Source organism: Diceros bicornis, chromosome 34 (genome assembly GCF_020826845.1).
Source record: "Diceros bicornis minor isolate mBicDic1 chromosome 34, mDicBic1.mat.cur, whole genome shotgun sequence".
Taxonomy (NCBI): Eukaryota; Metazoa; Chordata; class Mammalia; order Perissodactyla; family Rhinocerotidae; genus Diceros; species Diceros bicornis.
The window spans coordinates 12313873-12329891 of NC_080773.1; the positions used below are offsets into that span (position 1 = coordinate 12313873).

General features: G+C 53.3%; 1 protein-coding gene across 13 annotated transcripts in view; it reads left to right on the forward strand.

Annotated features, from left to right (window-relative positions):
* Positions 1–16019, forward strand: part of SIPA1L3 (signal induced proliferation associated 1 like 3) — a 239273-nt gene that overhangs the window by 116992 nt on the left and 106262 nt on the right. Inside the window, exon 1 of one of the 13 annotated variants that reach the window (XM_058529173.1) lies at positions 15204–15278. The exons of the other annotated variants lie outside the window; for them this stretch is intronic. The gene's annotated coding sequence lies outside the window, so the exon portion shown is untranslated. Of the gene's footprint in view, positions 1–15203; positions 15279–16019 lie in introns of those variants that run through there. 13 annotated transcript variants of the gene reach the window in all.

The window sequence follows — 16019 nt, forward strand, 5'->3', positions numbered from 1 at the left end:
ATTCATATGTGCACTTGGAGTGCACATTGTTGGTGTTGGAGTCGCTGGGGCCACGGATGTGCGTGGTTTTAATTTAATGAACTGACAGATTGCCTTCAAAGAAGGCTCTGCTGGTTTGTACCCCCACCAACAGAATAGGGACCTGTTTTATCTTACCCATTGGTTTTGTTTGAATAATGGAAAATTTCAAACATTTACAGAGGTAGAAGGGGGCATACAGAGGCCACAGGTACCTACTTGTCACCAGATTCCATAGTTACCAGGACACGGCCCAGCTGGCTTTTCCCGTCCCCCTGCCTTGGAACTATTTCAGAGCAAATCTCAAACATCTTATTTTGTTTGGGGGGTTTTAAACTCAACGCCCACAATGCGTCTCTGTGTAATGGAAGAGAGGAGGACATTTCCGAAAGATAACCCTCAGTTCCTGTGGTGGTATCCACTTCCCAGGTGCATCTTCTCCCTTTGTTCTCAGATGCCCTTACAATGCAGGCAAGGCAGGTGGGTCTGTCAGGAAAACAGGATCCAGCCCAGCTGTTCCAGGCTGAGGGAATTCAGCTCAGAGACTGTGGTTGAATGAGTGGTGGAGGAACCGGGGAGCCAAACAGGGGCAGAGAGACTGTCCTGAGACAGGAACCAGAGCTGGAGGGACACAGTGGAGGGGGTGTCACCAGAGCCCAGGGCAATGGGGGACGGGGGGAGCGTCCCCTTTCCAAGACGCTGCCCAAGGTGGAAGGTGAGAAGGGGACCCACCCCGGCTTCTCACCGCCTCCACCTTCCAGGCTTCCGCCAGCGTCCCCCGTTGGCTGAACCTAACCCGGAATCCTGGGAAAGATAGTTCCCCGGGGTTCAGAGCAGGGCAGGAGGAGGGCAGGCAATGGATGGTCAGGGAAGTTGATCCCATTTATAGACGAAAACCGGAGGCTCTAAATGGCCTGGTCAGGGGCACGTTGGTTAGTGATAACCACCATCCTGGATGCTGGTCCCTTGGTTGCCAGGGAAACCTGAGGCGGCTCTTGGGCGTTGCCTGCCAGCTGCTGGTCACTGCTCCTGGGACAGGCCTCCCTCGGGAGCTCAGGGCCGTTTGCCCACGGGTACACGTTCTTCCTTTGCTGGCGGATCCTCTCCAGGCTTCCCCATCCCACGCTCAGAGCAGACGCTGCCTGTGTTCCCTGTCAGAGGACTGAGTTGTGCCCTGATGTAAGAGGAGCCCGGCTGAGGACGCTCTGTGCCAGCAGGCCGAGTGGCTCTGCTTGACTGGAGAGTTCTGGGTGGTGGCATGTTCTCAGGGAGCCTCTGCGCGAGGCACCAGCGTCCCGGGCTGGGAGAGAACATCACCCACTGAGCAAGGCCCCCTGGCAGTTAGCGGGCAGCTGTGCCCCCGGCGGGCACTGGGCACGTGGGGTAGGAGGTGTGCTGGGCACCCTCTGGAGAGGATGGCTTCGTGGAGGAGGAGGGAGCTGAGGGGGCAGGTTGTGCCAGATATGCAGACAGGCAGCTAAATAAAAGTGTAGGAGGTCAGTCTTACGAGAGACAGCCCACCAAAACGGTGAGGTCGCTCACGTTATCAGGGCCCTTCTCGTGAGGCAGGCCTTGTTTCAAGTCCTTGACACTTCACGTAGATTAACTGATCTAATTCTCACGATAATCCTGAGAGGGAGGCCCTGCTAGTGGCCCCATCCTAGAGAGGAGAAAGGCCAAGAGTGGAGTCACTTGCCCAAGGCTGCACGTCTAGGGAGCAGTGTCCCAGGAATCCGTAAGACCAGTCGTCATAAGAGCCACTCCCACTTGTGGTTACGTGTGCCAGGCTCGGCTCCAAGAGCGTTACGTGTTAGCTCTGCGGATTGACTTGTTTAATCTTCTCGTCAGCCCTATGAGGGAGGTACTTTTGTTATTTCCATCTTATAGATGAGGTGACGGAGGCACAGAGAGGTGAGGTGCCCTGCCCAAGGTCACACAGCAGAGCTGGGATTCACCCAGGCAGCCCGAGTTCAGAATCCACTCTCTTAACTGCTCCACGGGACTGAGTCAAAGATTAGAGTTACATTGGCTTGCAGGGCGCTTTATACTGAACTTTGTCAGATTTTGTCTCATTAAAGCAGAGAGAGGATCCTGAGAGCCATGTGACAGGCAAGAAGACAGAGGGTACAGGGGCTGGTGGTGACAGCAGCTAACACATGTCCCTGGGATCCCGCCAGCTGAGCGCCCCACACATGTGGGTGTTGAAGTGTCCTCTGGACCCTGTGAGGTAAGTGCTCAGAGACGAGGAGACTGAAGCTCGGGGAGGTGAAGTGGCCTCGTCCAGAGTAGGGAGGAGTGCAACCCGCACTCAGGGCCTGGCACGTCACGCTCCAGTGCCTGTGCTCTCACAAAACAACTTTGTCTGTGGTGTCCAGGGGCCTCAGTCAGAACTGTTCACCAGACGTTGACTGCGTGCCTGCTGTGCCAGGCCCGGTGCTGGTGTGGAGAGACACAGTGAACAAAGCTGACAGTGATCCCAACCCTCAAGGAGCTCACACACAAGTATTTGGGTACAAGCAAGGCTGATGTTCACCAACCACCATCCCTTCTGATTGCCTGTCACCTGTGCCATACTGGTTCCTAAGTATTTTATATCTCAACCTGGCATATAAGTAACAGAAACTCAGCTCACAGTGACTTATTTAGCTAGAAGTCCAGAGAAAAGGCAGTTCTGGGATTGGTTCAACAGCTCCACATGTCAGGGCCCCAGTGTGTGCTTCTGAAATCATCTCGGCCTTTCCTCATGGTTGCAAGATGGTTGCTGTGGCTCCGGGTATCATATCCTCCTCTCACAGCCATGAGATGAGGCAGGAAGCAGGGAGCCGGCCAGGACCATAATACTGCTCTTTTATCAGGAAGTCCCCCCCACCTTCTAGCAGACTTCTCAGCTGGAAAAGTGAGTGTCTGGCTTTTTCAGCCTTGATGTTGGCAGGTAGGCAAAGGAGAAGGGGGTTGGAATGCTGTGGAGATGCCAGTGAGAGTGTTTGTTCTGGCTTAAGAAGTGAGCTTTGCCTTCCTAAGCCAGAGCAAACACTCTCGCTCAAGCCTGGCCCCGGCGTCTCTCTTCGTGCTGTGGACCTTTGTACACTGATTCATGCAACAAGGCTGGAGAGCCTAGAGGTTAAGAGCGTAGACTCTGGAGTCAGTCTGCTGGATTTGAGCCCAACCTTGCCGTGTAGCAGTGGCGTGACCTTGGGCAAATTACTTCACTCTGTGCCTCTGTTTCCTCCTGGGTGAAATGGGGATGGGGACAGTGCCTCTCTCGAAGGATTGTTGTGCGGGTCCGGTGAGTTAATACGAGTAAATGCTTAGAACCCTGCCAGGTGCGTGGTAGGCCCCGTGTCAGTGTCAGGCAATGGGGTTATTCGTTCTCCCCTTCATCGGATACGCTTGAGCATCTCTTCGGGGAGGCAGGAGAGAGGTGTGGCGCCTGCCCGTGGGGGCTGGTCTTGTGGGGCCAGTGCCCATACCTGAGCACCCAGCAGGAGTGCCAGGTAGACGGCCTGTCCAGAGGCTACACCAGGCAGAGGATGGGCCAGGCGGGGAGGGACCCACGGGCTGCCTTGGCGGCGGTGCCAGACAGCATGGGGAAATCAGGGAGGGCCTCACCCAGGAGGCCGCTGGGAGGTGGGCCTAGGGAAATGGAAGGACTGGTGTGCAGAGAGCAGGTAGTTACTGCGGGCAGAACATGAGGCTGAGGCGAGGAGGCTGATCCAGTTACAGGGCAGTTGGGCATTAGTTGGGAGTCCTGGGGGATGTTTGGCCTGGGAGTTATAGCTGATTTGTGTTGAGAAATCATCTTTGAATCCAATTTTTGAAAAAAACATCATCTAGGGGCCGGCCCAGTGGCGTAGTAGTTAAGTTCACGTGCTCTGCTTCAGCGGCCTGAGGTTCATAGGTTTGAATCCCGGGTGTAGACTGACACGCTGCTCATATCAAGCCATGCTGTAGTGGCGTCCCACATACAAAATAGAGGAAGATGGGCACAGATGTTAGCTCAGGGCCAATCTTCCTCACCAAAAAAAAAAAAAAGATCGTCTAGAGTTAGTGAAGTCTTCCGATCACGGGAAGGCCTTGGGAAGAGGAGACCCACAGCCCCCGTGATGGTAATAATGGGACCAGTTATCGAGCGCTTACTGGACATCACGCCTGTGCTTTATATTGCCTCCTCACTGAACCCTCACAGGCTCCTGTGAAGCCGATGGTGTTCCCGTTTTCCGGAAGAGTCGACCTCCCATGCATTGAGTCGTTGCTCCTTCAGCGGGTGTGTGCTGAGCACCTGCCGCCAGCCCAGCGCTGTTCTAGGTGGTGGAGAGGGAGCAGGACAGAGCCTACGTCTGTGGGGCTCGTGCTTCTGGTGTGGGGCACGGACAAGCAAACTAGTAAATGGAGCAGTGGACTGAAGCCCAGGTTTCTCCAAAGCCAGTCCTCTGGCCTGAGATCCAGGGTGCTGCTGTGATGTGGTTGGAGATGCAGGCTCACATTCCAGCCTTATCTCTGCCTGGCCCTGTGTGACCGCAGGCTAGTGACCTCCCCTCTCAGAACTTTGGTGTCTTTATCTGTAAAATGAGGATCAGAGTAGGTCCTCTATCAGTCAAGATTGCAGAAAACCAATAAGCAGTGGCTTAAATAAGGCAACAGTTTTCTTTCTTGCACAGAGGGAGGAAAAGGAGTGTGGGTAGATGGGGCAGGGCCACTGCCTGGGAGGGTGGGCTCCTTCTCAGTCCTTGCCCTGCCATCCTCAGCATGTGACTTTCAGCCTCACAATCACAAAATGGCTGCCACACCTCCAGATACGGTATCCTCATTCCAGGAAGGAGAAGAGTAGAAGGACGTGTGCCAGCTGAGGCTACTCCTTCTTAATGGAAAGCAGTAGCTTTACCAGAAGGCCCCTCCTCCTCCCCTCTCTCCCCTCAGCTTAACCTCTTAAGCTCTCATAAACCAGAATGGGACACGTAGTTAGCCATAGCTGCAAGGGAACCTGGGAAAGCAAGCTTTTTGGATGGGAATCCTGCTGCCCCAGACAAATTCAGACTTCTCTCAAGGGAGAAGAGGAGAGTGGTTTGTGTGACACCCAGCAGTGAAGTCCGTGCAGCCAGGAGCATGGAGCGCTCGGCCTGGTGCCCGGATGGGAGCAGCCCCCAGTGGAGGGTCGCAGTCTTCTCCCACCGAGGGCCCAGTTCTCATTCTCGTTGTAGAGAAACACCACCACTTTGTGCCCAGTTTCCTCATCTGCCCTTGGGAGGGATGCTCCTTTGCTTGGGGTCCCGCAGCAGCACTAGCGAGTCTGTGAAAACCTGGATGGGAAGGACTTGGAAACGCCTCCCGCCCTGTAGGAGGGCTGGGCTGGCTTTTGTTTGGAAAATTGTCAGATTTTCTTAAAGCTGAACCCGGCCCTACTAGCTGACTGGGAGCCCAAACATATTGCCCTGAAATGGCTCGTTTATTCGTCCCCGTCCCCCTCTAGTCTGAACAGCGTGGGGGCGAGAACAGAGTGGTGCCTGCGTCTCTGTGACTGGGCCTGGCACAGCGCCTGGGACCCACCCGGTGGTCAGCTTGGGACTGAATGCCTTGGAGCTCCTCTTCCCGTGAGGAAGCAGCTGGATCCCCAGTGTCCCCTTCTCTACGTCAATGCCACCCCTGTTCTGGGTCATGCCTCCTGCCCCCCACGAGGGTGGCTACCCTAGCCTCCAGTGGGACTCTCTGCCTGCCGTCGGGTTCATTTTCTACACGGCAGCCAGATGGGGTCACTGCCTCCTAAGTCTGGAAGCCACCTCCAGACCTTCTGGGGTCTTTGCACCTGCTGTTCATCTGTCCCCCTCTCCTACCCCCACCTCTTTCCCTGGTCAGCTTTGCATCCCTCAGGGCTTAGTGTAAACGCCGCCTCTTCCATGAAGGCTTCCTTGAGCACCCACTCTTCCACACGCTGTTGCTTCCTTCCCCAGTTTATCCTCTCTTCATCTCGCTCTGTACTGACGTGTGTACGTGGAAAGGGCGCTTAATTCATGTGTGTCTCCCCTTCTGGCTGGAGGGCAGAGAGGGGTCCACCTCCTTCACTGCCTTATTACGTAGTAAGATCTCAGGAAATATTCAGCTAATTAATGGAAATCAGTTAAATGAGTGAAAACTTACTGCTTTGTTCCCCTGAGTTTGAAACCACAATCATTCAAGGTAATTTGGGACAATATAGGAAGGCATAAAGAATACATTTTCAAAAATCCCTGGTAGTCCTAGCACCAAGAGAACCCCCATGAACATTTTACAGTATTTTTTCCGGTCTTTCTTTTCTGTGACTGCATCTGCATGCATGTATATATGTTTAATGTCATAAGTGTAATAATTTATTTAACAATTCTCCTGTTGTTGGACATGGAGGTTGGTGCTATTTCTTTGCTTTATAACCAGTGCCATGAATTTTTTTCTTCATCTGTATTATTTCTTTGGGATCACGTCCCAGAAGTAGCAGTGGTGGTTCAGAGAGTAAGAACATTTTTAAAAGCTCTTGCCAGATTGCCTCTAGAAAGTTTCCACCAACTGTAAACATCAAAAAAAAAAAAAAAAAAAGTCCTGAGAGTGAGTGACTGGTTTCCTAGTGTCCTGGGCTCCCGGAGAGGCACTGCCCTGGTCTCCTCCCCATTCCAGCCCGTCCTCCTCGGCTTTGGGTACCCATGCTGCCGCACTCCCGGGCGGGATGTTTGATTATGGGGTTGTGCACACAGAGCTGCAGGCCTCGCCATCTACCAGCCGGCCCGTGGGCCCAAGAAGAGGCTTTGACCCCAGGAAGTCTTTTGGAGCCCACGCTGGAATCTGCGGGGCTGGGGCTGGGGTGCACGCTCCTGACAGCCCTGGAAGCCCTCCTGCACTTCTCGGGTGGGCGTGGGTCCCTTTCCCTCTGTTCCCAGCTGTCCTGTGGTGAGTTGTCCCCAAACTCAAACTGCTGCTTTGATTAGCCCTGCCCTCCCGCCCCCCCTGGCTAGGAGGAAGCGCACGTTCCCCTGCATGCCTGGATGTTTGTGTTCACACAGGTGAAGTGGTCCTGCCGGTTCTGGGAAGTGGAAGCTTGTCTAGGAGAGAAAGGGAATTCGAGCCAGCAGCGAGAGTGACTTTACGTAACACAAAAGTACAATCACATTGTTGAAAAAGAATTCATACAAGACAAAAGACTTATTAAAACTTTGTTATTGTGAAACATACATTATACGTAACATATGTGGTGAGAAGTGTGTAAAATGTAAATACGGTTTAGCGAACACTTATAAAGCAAGCACTCATATAACCCCTGGATCAAGAAGGAGAACCTTGCCAGCCCCCCAGAAGCCTCTGTGGTCCCCCCGCCATCAGAACCCTCTCCCCCAGAAGCCACTGCTCTCCGGACTCCTGTGGGCACCATTTCTTGCTTTTTGAAGGTTTGATCGCCTGTGTGAGCAACTCTAAATAACACAGTTCTGTTTTACCTGTTTTTGAGCTTTATATGAGCGGAAGCATAAACTACACATGTTGTTCTGTGTCTGGCTTTTTGGCTCAGGACCATGTCTGAGAACTTCATCCTGGCGTTGATGTCAGCATATTTCTGGTACTAAAACTCACGTTCACTGAGGCACAGATAAGCTCTACGAATTTTCACATTTGTGCATTTTGTTTGATGAGTATTAGAAAGAAATATAATGAATCTAACATTGATACTATTCAGGCTTTCATGAGTGAGTTGGTTGAAAGGACCGTCTTCGGTAAATGATAGTACAGGTGGTCTGCGGGTGTGCCCGCGTGGAGGTGTGTGACTTTGGGGAGTCTGGAAGCTTCAGGGTTGAGGCTGGGCTGATCTCAGGTGCCCACACACCGTCACGCCCCTCCCGGGTACCCATCTACAGCTGGAGGTCGGCCTTCCAGATCTGTGCTCTTCATTGACCTAGGTGGATATATAGATAGAAAATACGTAGCATGGGGATTTTAGTTTAATACATTTTTTTAAATTGTAAGACAGGATATGCCATTCTTCCGAATTACTTCTTCTTGGGGTTTCTGAGTTTGTTCTCTTATTAAAGCAGCCAGTTTGCTTGTGAGATTCCACTTCAGGGTGAGACTGAACAAGGCAGTTGGAAGTCCTGCCTAGAATACAAGAAATTAGGGGCCAGAACAATGTCACACGTGCCCGTGATGCTTTTATTTAGCTGACGGTTTGATATCTGCCTCCCGATATGTTTTTTTTTTTTTTTTTTTAATAGCCTTGGCCAATTCCTTAGCTTCTCTCCCTTTTGCAGATATTGGGGATGTGGAGTCTGAGAGGGGGTTAACAGAGGGACCAGGCAGAAGCTGCCCGGCCTTGGACACATCCTCGGTGGGGAGTTTACATGGGATTGTGACTGAGGGGCCAGAAATGTGCAGGGCTGTGCCATCTGTGTGTGCACATGTGTGAGAGAGACACACACAGGGACGTGGAGAGACAGAGGAACGGGGACACAGATGGAGCGGAGACACAGAAACATGGGACAGGGATGCAGAGAGAGAGGGTAGAGATGTAGATGGATAGAGACAGGGACACAGAAACATGAGGCCAGGTGGCTGGTTAACTGGCTGGTTGATTGTCTGGTTGCTTGGTTATCTGGTTGGCTGGCTAGTTGGTTATCTGGCCCGGTGTGTGACTGGTTGCCTGGTTGGTTTTGGTTTTTCTTGTTTTTGTTTTTTTTTAATGGACTCAGAAAATACTTATGGAGGCCTCACCTCATCTTCGGACCTGGGGACGGCACGGTGAACAGTGGCTGCGGGCGCTTGGGTGTGTGACCGTCCCCCACCCCCAGCACGAGGGCACCGTGAGTGCAGCTTTGTCGTCGTTACTGCTGGTTTTAAATCCTGGGTGAGGGCACGTGAGGGCTTACTGTCTGCCATCTGCTGTGGGCAGCGGTGCCTCGTGGGGTCCTCGCGGGCTCCTCCAGGGGTCCGACAGGTGGGCTGCCATCCTCTCTGGCGTGTGGGGACCGGGATTTGATCTTGGGCAATCTGACTCCAGAGCATGAACCTCATTTCTGCCTTAAAATCGCTCAAGGACAGAGGGCAGGCATTTATTGAGCGCCCGCTGTGTTCCCCAGTCTCTCCCTGCTTTTTAGCGACGACAGTGGTTATGAGGGCCATTGATTCACCCCGCCCGGTTCGAGCCCCACCTCTGCCTGGCACCTCAGCTGGGTGGGCTTGAATGGTACCTGGCTGCGCTGAGCCTCAGTGTGCCTTTCTCTACAGTGGGGAGAACATAGGGCCCTCCCGCAGGGTGCCATGTGGGCTGAGCAGGGCAGGCTGTGAGGCCACTGCTTCCTCGTGGGGGCCGCCGTAGCCTATGTGTGGTTAGGGAGCTGGGCCGGGAGCAGGCCTCCACCTGCGCTCCCGGCTCCATAAGGGCCGGTTTTTGCTCTCCCTTTGGACAGCTTGTGCTCTCATGTGGAGGGGCCCCAGGAGTGGGCACGGGGCAGAGTCGGAGTCAGCCAGGCCCAGGTTCAGACCCCCGCTCCTCCTCTCATCCTCTTTGTGACCTCGGGCACCTCGGTTTCCCCATGGTGAAGCGGAGGAGGCAAGAGCCCACCTCAGAGGGTCGCCAGGAGACAAGTTCAGTGTCCTGTGGTGAGGGCTCTGCATGGGGCGTGGCTCTCGGAGCTCCGGCTCAGGGGGCAGTTCGGGTGATCACTGCTGGGCGCCCCCAGGATAACAGTGCCCTGCTGTGTGTCCTGCTCACCCACCTCCCTCCCACCACAAGGAGCCTTTCTGGCCACGGGGTCCCTGGGGGGCCCCTGTCCCCCCTCACCCCACCCCAGAGCTGTCATCAGGAAGACAACCAGAGCCAGAGATGCCCCGGGCTGGCCCTCAAGAGCAGGCCGGAAAGAACAGGCCTCGAACAGATGTTCTTTGACAAGGATTCCCTGGCTCTATTTAATCAAGATCGTCAAATATTGATTTAATCTCCAGGCCCAGCAGATGTGATCTTAGCAGGTTTCAGTGGCAATTAGCTGGGATTCGTTTGCAAGTCAGGCTCCATGCTGACAAGACACCATCTTCTAGAGGAGGCCTGGCCTGGCCACAGGAGTGAGCCCTCAGGGGCTCCGAGGAGTATGTCCTCGGGGGGACATACTCAATATTTAGCCCGGGCAGCAGCCACCACGAGAGCAGACCCAGATGCCCCTGTGGGACCTAGCATTGCCCCACGTGGTAATAGTGGGGACACTCGGGGTTCAAGGCAGCAGCTGTTTACCAAAAAGTTTCGGTATTGAAATAAACAGCACGGCAACCCCAGTGCATGTGGCTTCACACAGGGCCTGGCCAGAGCCAGCCCAGCTCCCTCCAGGGATGTCCGGCCGCCTGGAGCAGTGGTTGTGGCCCTGATTAAGTCTCCCCAGAGGGGGCGTCCCTGACCACAGAGGCCCCTAGCCCGGCCCTGCCACATCATCCACACTGCACAGGCGTGGCTGCGGCTCCTGGGTGGGCCTGGCGCGGGTGCCCAGACTCCAGAAGCATCCTTTTTTAATTTTGCTTTTCAAAGTCTCATTTGAAGCGAGCGGGACTGCGCCCAGAACTGCAGCAAGACGCTTGAGCCACGTGTGCTTCGGGGGAGGGAGCCACACTGCGCCTAACCCACTGACCCCACGGGGACTCGGAGGGGCGCCTGCCTGTGGCCCTGGCTCTGCGCCACCAGGGAGGAGGGGCTCGCCCTCTTCTTGATCAAGACAGGCCGCCCTGGGCCTGAGAACCAGGGTTCACTCCAAGGCCACGTTTGTTTCCATTTGTGTGCTTGAGATTTTTTTATTATTATTATATAAGAAAAAGACGATAATAGCTAATACTTGTATATCACTGTGTGCCAGAGATAGTCCAAGTCTCTATATTTAGTAACTCATACCATCCCTGAGAGTTAAGCCCCGTTGTTATCTCCGTTTTGCAGATGGAAAACCGAGGTGCAGAGAGGCTCTTACCTGCCTCTGTCTAGCTGGTCAAGTGGCAGGGCTGGGAACGGAACCCGGCCAGTCTTTGCTTCTAACCACTCTGCAACAGCTGCCAGCCTCAGGCAGGATCGCCAAGATCTGGAATAAGGAAGAAAAGCAGCTATGAAGATATTAACCCACTTATTTAAAATAAATCCACCTCTCTCTATAAGCCTGTGATGATCCAAGCATTTCACCTGTATAACTTCGACTATATTAGGGAGCAAACTAAAAACAAAGAGGGCGACCTGCAGGTTAAGCATTTTGGGGTAGTGGAGCCCCTGTTTCCCCAGGGAGCACGTGAACACGAGACAGGTGCCCCTTGCTCCCTCCGCGGGTCTGAGCACAAGCATCTCGCCAGGCCGCAGAGGAATCTCCACTTGGAAAGATGAATTTTTCAGCCTCCATGGGCCCGAGAGACAGGCAGATGTGGGGACTGGTGCTCACCAGGGAGGTGGCGCCGTCTCTTCCATCCTAACCCTGCGTTCCACACACTCCGGGCTTTCTGGGGGTGGTTCTCACTCTGCCTGTGTTTCCCCCTCACATGATCACTTGTGTGTGTGTGTGTGTGTGTGTGTGTGTGTGTGTGTGTGTGAGGAAGACTGGCCCTGGGCTAACATCCGTGCCCATCTTCCTCTACTTTATATGTGGGACGCTGCCACAGCATGGCTTGATGAGTGGTGTGTAGGTCTGCACCCGGGATCCAAACCCGCGACCCCTGGGCCGCCAAAGTAGAGTGTGCGAACTTAACCACTATGCCACTGGGCCAGCCCCCACTCACATGCTCACTTTTAAAACTGAAGACTTAACCCCAGCCTGAGATGTTCCTCCCATGTGCAACTGTGAGCATCTCCTTGTAGACTCACAGAGAAAGGTCTGGAAGAAGGCGTGCAAAACCTGTTCACAGAGCTTCTCTTCAGGATGCAGATTGGGGCAGGGCCTCAGAGGGCTCCTGAGGAGGGCCTTGAACTTATCTGCCTATAAAAATTCAAACACAGATGTGTAGAATTTTTTTTTTAAGTTTCCCTTTATTTCTATCCCGTTTTACTCCTCAGAAGTAACCACTATTCACAGTTTGGTGGATATCTTCCTAGGCACTTTCCTGTACATTTATAGACATTTGTGTACACACACACTAATAATCCCCCCCGTCCCCGCCACCCTGATTTGTTGAAACCAAACAGGGTCATGCTACAAACTATTCCACAACTTGCCTTTCCCTTCACAAGTGGCAACATAGAGTGGAAGAGTGCAAATTATGAAGCTGGATTGCATGGGTTCGAATCCCAGCGCCACTACTTGCTAGCTGAGTGACCTTGGGCAAGTTACTCAGCCTCTCTGGACTCAGTTGCATTGGCTTTAAAATGAGGATGGTATTAGTCCCTCCCTACAAGGTCATCATGAGGGTTAAATGGGTTAACGTGTGTAAAGCTCTTAGCGTGGTACACAGTATTCACTTGGGGCCCTGTGGGCATCTTGTGTGCATGCATTGTGTTCCCTGGAATAGAGGCGCCCACATTCACTTAACCCATCCTCTGCTGATGGGCAGGGAGGCTGCCCCCAGTTCTTCCGTATTACATCACTGCGGCCCTGGGAAGGCCCCTGCAGTCCAGCCACCGTGCACCTGTCTTTAGACGTGCACTGGTGTGAACATCTGGGGGACAGCTTCTTGGAAGTGAAGTGATTGGATTAAAATGAAAGAGTATGCACACCTAAAATTTCAATGTGTCATTCCAATTCATTCTTCCTGTTCCCCTAAGGGGAAAGAACTTTACCAATCTACACCCTTGGAAGCAGGGCAGGCCGCTTGGGCACTCTGACCCCTGTGGGACCCTCACCCATTTGAGTGGAGTGGCTGTACATGGCTGCCCTTGCCCCCTAGGCCCTCGGTGCCTAGGTAGGGACGTGGGCCCCTCCTGGATGGCTTGGGAGGTTTAAATTAGAAACACCCATCTTCTGGGTTCCTTGACACTAAAGACAAGTGCAGGTTTTCATGGCGTATATTGTGATAGAATAAGAAATATATATATTTGGTCTTCATCCTGGTTCCTGGCATAAAACCCATGGACTTTCCTGAGTGATACAGGTGATAGCGTCTTTTGTTATTCATGATAAGCTCCTTTCAACCATACCTGAGTTTGTGCTAATGAGGTGACTCTTGGTGGACCCCTAGATAGCTTCAGGATGGGGGCTGGTTGCCCGAGGAACCCACCATGTGGTTAGAGAGGGTTGGAACTTTCAGCCCTAGCCGGGCATTGAGTCAATTGCCATTAAGCCAATGGCCAAGGTTTAATCAATCATGCCTACTTAATGGAAACTCCATAAAACCCTAAACAGCAGGGTTCAGAGAGCTTCCAGGTTGATGAGCGCATTGGAAGCCCCCCAAAGTCCACAGGGGCAGAAGCTCCTGTGCTCGGGACCCTTCTGGGCCTCACCCTATGTGCCTCTTCATCTGGCTGTTCATTTGTGTCCTTTATAATAAACCAGTGAGTAAAGTGTTTCCTTGAGTTCTATGAGCTGTTACAGCAGATTATCAAACCTGAGGAAGGGGTCTTGGGAACCCGATTTGTAGCCAATTCAGAAGTGTGCGTAACCTGGGGACCCACTACTTGGGGTTGGCATCTGAAGTGGGGGCGGTCTGCGGAACTGAGCCCTTTGCCTTGTGGGATCTGATGCTGACTCTGGGTAGCTAGTGTCAGGATTGAATTAAATTGTAGGACATCCAGTTGGTGTCTGCAGAGAATTGCTTGGTGTGGAAAACCCACACACTTGGTGTCAGAATTGTTGAGTGTGCAACACAGATCATAACAGCACACGGCCGTGGTCAACACCTCGCTCGTTGTTGGGGCTGATGGAGCAGTGTGTCTGCTGCAGCCCCTCCTGATGAGGTGTCGGACGGTCGTCCATCTCGTTTCCTGGGGGACCCCTAACATGGTCCTGGGCGTGCTGAGATTTCCAGTAAAGTGGGGAAAGACATGGGGAAGAAAACAGATCCTTAACCTGAAATCCGCTGAGCTGTTGCTGACTTTCTGGAGTTTTGTCCTTACAAATCCATTGTTGTGTGTGTGTGTGAGGAAGACTAGCCCTGAGCTAACATCCATGCCAATGCTCCTCTTTTTGCTGAGGAAGACTGGCCCTGGGCTAACATCTGTGCCCATCTTCCTCCACTTTATATGGGACGCCACCACAGCATGGCTTGACAAGCGGTGCGTTGGTGCGCACCTGGGATCCAAACCTGGGAACCTTGGGCCACCGAAGCAGAGCACGCACAGTTAACTGCTGCGCCACCAGGCCGGGCCCCCCCTTACGAATCCATTTTGAAGCCACTTGTGTCATTCGTGTATTCACACGACACACTCGTCTGAACCACCTTGTCTTTATTTAGAGCAGAGTGGCGAAGTGTGGGAGCCAGACTGTCGCGGTTTGAATCCCAGCTGCTCCACCAGCTGTGTGACTGGGCATGTGACCTGTGCCTCATCTGTGAAATGGGAATACAACACACAAGTTAATACACGCCGAGTGTGTAGCCCGAGCCTGGCACATCAGGAGAGTTGTGTTAGCCTTGCTGTTCTTACCGTCATCACCATGTTATCCCCCCCACCCCACATGGCAAGAACACATGGGTAGACCCCAGTCCACTGCAGACTTGGAGCTGTTCACAGTCTGAGGAGGACAAAACCTACTCCGAGGCTGTAGCCAGAGTGTGTGCAGACACCTGGGAGCTCAGCCAAGGGAGGCGGTAGTGATTCTGCTGGGGGTGTGGAGGGGCTGGGGGACAAGTCAGGGCAGGCCCCAGCACTGGGTGACAAGGGGCGGGGACAGGGCTCCCCAGGGCAGCAGTCCCTCCGGCAGTGGTCACCAATGCCCTTCAGACCAGTAATCGCCGCCATACAGGACCGTCTCGTCAGCACCCAGCCTGCGGGCTCCTGATCCTCCCCGGGGCCCCCCACCACCCGGGCCTCTGTCACACCTGCTCTGGCTGACGGGCTCGCTCCCTCTCGGATTTGCAGCCCCTCAGGCCCTCCCCTCTTGGCTCTCTCTGTTCTGTCCTGGCCCCTCGCTGCATATTAGAGTCAGCTGCAGACCTCTTATAATTTTATTTATTTATTTATTTTTTCCCCCAAAGCCCCAGTAGATAGTTGTATGTCACAGTTGCACATCCCTCCGCTTGCCATATGTGGGACGTGGCCGCAGCGTGGCTGGAGAAGCGGTGCGTCGGTGCACACCCGGGATCCGAACACGGATCCTTCTGCCCGTGCACGCCAGCCTCGCTCATCAACACCTCGCTCATCAACACGCCTGGTATGTGGCAGGCGCTCTCTCTCCGTGCAGATCCCGGGTCAGACCCCCACAGCGACCTTTCCTCACCTCCTCCCGTCTAGTGTAGCATTTATTCCTTAACACTGCTGACTCCCCTTTGAAGTTACCTTGTCTTCTGTCTGTTTACTTATTTTTCTGGCTTCCCCCTACTGGAAGTAAGTTCATGAGAGCGGGGGCGTGGTCTGTCCTGCTCAGGGCTGTCTCTTCTTACAAAATGCACACTGTAAGTGCTTAAGAAACGTACTGAGTAAATGAATGGATTTTAAGTGCTTGGTGTTTGTGGGATGAATGAATGAATTATACATGTAAATGTTGAATAAATGAATAAATTTTTAGTGCCTTTTTTTTTGCTCAAATGAATTTTCTGGACTTAATGATTTGTAAGAATGTGGTAGGTGTTCATTGTATGAGTGAGTGAATGAATAAATGAATGAGTTTTAGGGACTAACTGGTTTGTACTGAACGAATGAATGACTTATATGTGCCCAGAAGCTGCTGAATCACTGGGTGTGTTCCTGGAGGAGTCACCATTCCACCTGGGCCTCTGAGAGAAGCCCTCAGACTTGGTGGCACAGCCCTGAGTTCTCCTGAGCTCTTAGGTCCCACCGAACCCCCATCACAGTGACTGTGTCACACTTCCATGAAGGGGACACAGCTGGAGCAGATCAGGGCCGCCCGGGACACAGAAGCCTGCCTGGGAAGGAGAGCCTGGCTGCCCACTGC